Below are 3,750 nucleotides of genomic sequence, written 5' to 3'. Positions count from 1 at the left end.
TCTATCTGCTGTAAACACTCATACATACATGTATCACTCACATACACACTTTTCTTTGTATGACGGCCTGTCTTTGATTATGTTATTATATGTCGCATTCACACTCTCACACAGACATACATCTTTAACGCCATAATAAATATCTCTGTTATTCATCTTATACGGTTGTGGTCTTTCATTACTGGTCATCTATGTTATCGTCGTATAACATATCATGTATATCATCATTTGATATATATTTGTATGTTCGACCGTGTGACACGTTTAAATAAAAGGAGTCCTCTGTTTTTCCATTCGTCACCATTTCTCCTTTTTGAGTTCGCACGGTCGTCCCTTACAAGTACTCCATTTCTGAAAAAAAAATATTTCCTCTTAAAGTATAAGCTTATATACTTAACTGAGTCATCATAATTTTGAGCCATTTAAACTATCTCCAGTTCTAAGACGCCCAAGTCATGTTCCCCTCTGGTTTAGTGACGACACCTTAGAATCAGTTGATTGTGTAGAGAATATAAATGATATAAATGAACGTGTTTACTTATACATTACATCACACAGTAATGTAATATAATTTATTGACATAAATACATACTAAACCTTAGTGTAATATTTGTTTATATATGCGTAAGTTATTACTGAGAGATTTTTATCAATGACGCAATGTGATGATAAAAACCAAAGTGGAAATGAATACAGAAGTGTACGCAGAAATTAAGTAAATGCTGTAAAAGCTTCCCCTACTCTGTGTCTCAAACATTAAACCCCCACTTCATCTCATGGTATGACAACTTGCACATCAGTTTGCAGGTCAAAGTTTGACTCTATTAAGCGTTACAAATAAAATGACAAATAACACTGTCATACGATTTGTCTTTGTGCAGCAGTAGACTTAGTTATTTATGACATATAGTAGCCACTATGCACAAGGTTTTTATTTAGGTCAGAACTTAATGAAGCTAAAACTCAGTTTGTAACAGAAAATTCTAAAGAATTTTAAAAAAAGATTAAATTTCTTACAGATTCGTAACCCAATATCAAATATTTTCACCCACCGGGACATGGTTTCCTTAAAATTGTTTTAATAATGCATAGTTTTGTATGCGCAAAGGAATCGATCATGACCGAATAAAAATAATGTTAGAAAACAATTAAAAAAAAGCACCCTGCGTGCAGATAATTTTTTTCGCAGATTATAGTGTGGCTTACAATGCGTTGCTTTTTAATTGAACTGAATTGATCTTTTTTTTTTTTTTGAAGTATCACCAATATAGGTATTTATACTCTGGTGAAATTAAGAAATCAGCTCGTAAATAAGTGAAACCCTCGAATCCATCACTGTACACACTCACATGCACACATACACAATCGCGTATGTATGTATGTACCCAGATGTGTCAACGTGCAAAGGTACATCATGATCTGAAAACACGCAGACGAGGTTCGATTCATATGAAAAAGGAAGTGAACAAAATAAAATACTTATAGAAAATATTGCATAGAATTTGAGAAGTGTTTCAGCATTATAGATATTTATAATCCGGTGAAATTAAGGAATCAACTTGTAAATAAACGAAACCCTCGAATCCATCATTATGCGCGCACACACACAGAGTCACATATCTGTGTATGTATTTATGTACGTTTGAAGATAATCAAACCAAATTTTCATCGATTTGAGCTACTCACCCAATAAGTATTTCTACCAAATTCGGTGAAAATCCGTTCAGCCGTTTACCAGCAATTTTGCAAACAAACAAACACGAGTGATTACAACACCCTGCTTTCACTTACGCGCGCAGGGTAGATATATACAGGACCAGTTGAAAAGCTGTGCAGCGGATTTAATAAATACAAAGGGTCGGGAAGATAATGGTTATGAAGAAAAGTAACAGAATTTGTTTTTTCTATTCACATATTTTGTTTCCTTTCAGGCTTTGTAGTCTAACTCCTTACTATCTTACAAAGCTATCAGAGAAATAATTGACTCTGAAACCATTGGATAAATACGCTACTTAGAGTTAGCTTCCGTTCTTACTGCCTTTTCACATGAATATGTATTTCAACGCTCCTTGGGTGGACGAGGCCTGGATTTTGATACTTTTGAGTGCTGAAACTTAATAGAAGAATGAATCATAAAAAGTGGGGATAATATATAGATATATCGTGGCTCTTGATAAAGAGGAACATACGACTGTGAGACACATTTTCAATTTTAGAAAGTTTAGAATAAGTGAAACGAAAACGAAGTTACTACGGAATGATCATATTCAATAATGAACAAAGGTAAATAGTGCTAGCTAGATATAAGCCAGGGATGAGGACCCATCGCCTACTACAAAGTTTCACCTACATTTAGATTTAGAACAGTTTACAGTTAGGTCTCTCAAAACATGTGCAAAGAAAACTTTAGGATTAGAAACAATTTAGCTTAAAGACTCATTACTTTTCTCAGTACAGATAAACTCGGGTTAATAAAAGCAGTTTTTCCAACTTTACAATAAATTATCCATGACGATGTTACTCTCATTTCAGGCGGGGCAACTTAATATTTTGTACTTCCGTTAAAAATCCTTTCTACAATAAGCACGAGACCCTGAAGTTTGTGGGGAGATACTTATTTTATTGACCCCGAAATAATGAAAGGCAGAATCGATCACGGTGGTATTTGAAATCAGAAATCAGAAGGTAAAATGTCAAAGAAATACCGCCAAGCATGTTGCCTGACTCACTAATGACAAAACCAGCTCGCCACCTTTGTTTAAAGCAGTGGTTCTCAGCCATTTTTTAAATACCTATGGATCCCTTTGATTCCTATTTTACTTGAGTGAAGCCTTTTAGCTATTCAATGTTTAAAAAATCCTATTATATTTCTATACAACAACAAAATCTAATATGGACCTCCAAAGTTCATATGGACCCCGCTTGAAAACTGCTGGTTTAAAGTCTAAAAAACAAAAAGCAGAAACAAGCGAGATAGTCTCACAAGATTCAGATTAAATTTAATCTGAATCACAAGATTCAGATTAAATTTTTTAGTATAACGTAGACTAGGATGGATCTGGTCATTTTATAAAGCAACAGACCTGTTTCAGTTTCTTAGAACCCATATGCATACATATATATACATATATATACATATATATATACATGCATACATAAACATATGCATACATATATATACACATACATACATACATACATACATACATACATTAGTTATAGGACACATAATCTAGGCGCATCAACACGTAGCGCACCAGAACTGGCTAGGTACCGTAACATAGGGCTTACAGTGAAGTAAAACATCCATGGAGTATCATGTGTTAGTAAATCGCAGGTATATTGATATGTGAGTCCCAGATCAAGTTTGAACCTAGATCTGACTTGGGGATGGCTCCAGGTGCGGCGTAGCTATAAAAGAAACACAAAGGGGATTTAAGATTTACTACAGCTGTTTCGGTAGAGTTTTATTCATATATTCATAGATTACAACATAGCATGAATCCACCATTTTTTAGTAAAATTTTAAACAGGTATAAACAGGCAAAACCTCGACGATGACCTATCTAACAGACAACATAGTGAATAAGTGATATTTTGAAAAAAAGAACATTCAAATTTAATGAGAAAAAAAGTCAGAATTTGGGGCAACAGAAACACACACAAAACCATCATCACCATTTCATATTTGCACACAACACACACACACACACACACACACACACACACACACACACACACACACACACA

This window comes from Octopus bimaculoides, chromosome 13 (genome assembly GCF_001194135.2).
Source record: "Octopus bimaculoides isolate UCB-OBI-ISO-001 chromosome 13, ASM119413v2, whole genome shotgun sequence".
In the NCBI taxonomy this organism is placed as follows: domain Eukaryota; kingdom Metazoa; phylum Mollusca; class Cephalopoda; order Octopoda; family Octopodidae; genus Octopus; species Octopus bimaculoides.
This window is presented reverse-complemented; position numbering follows the sequence as displayed.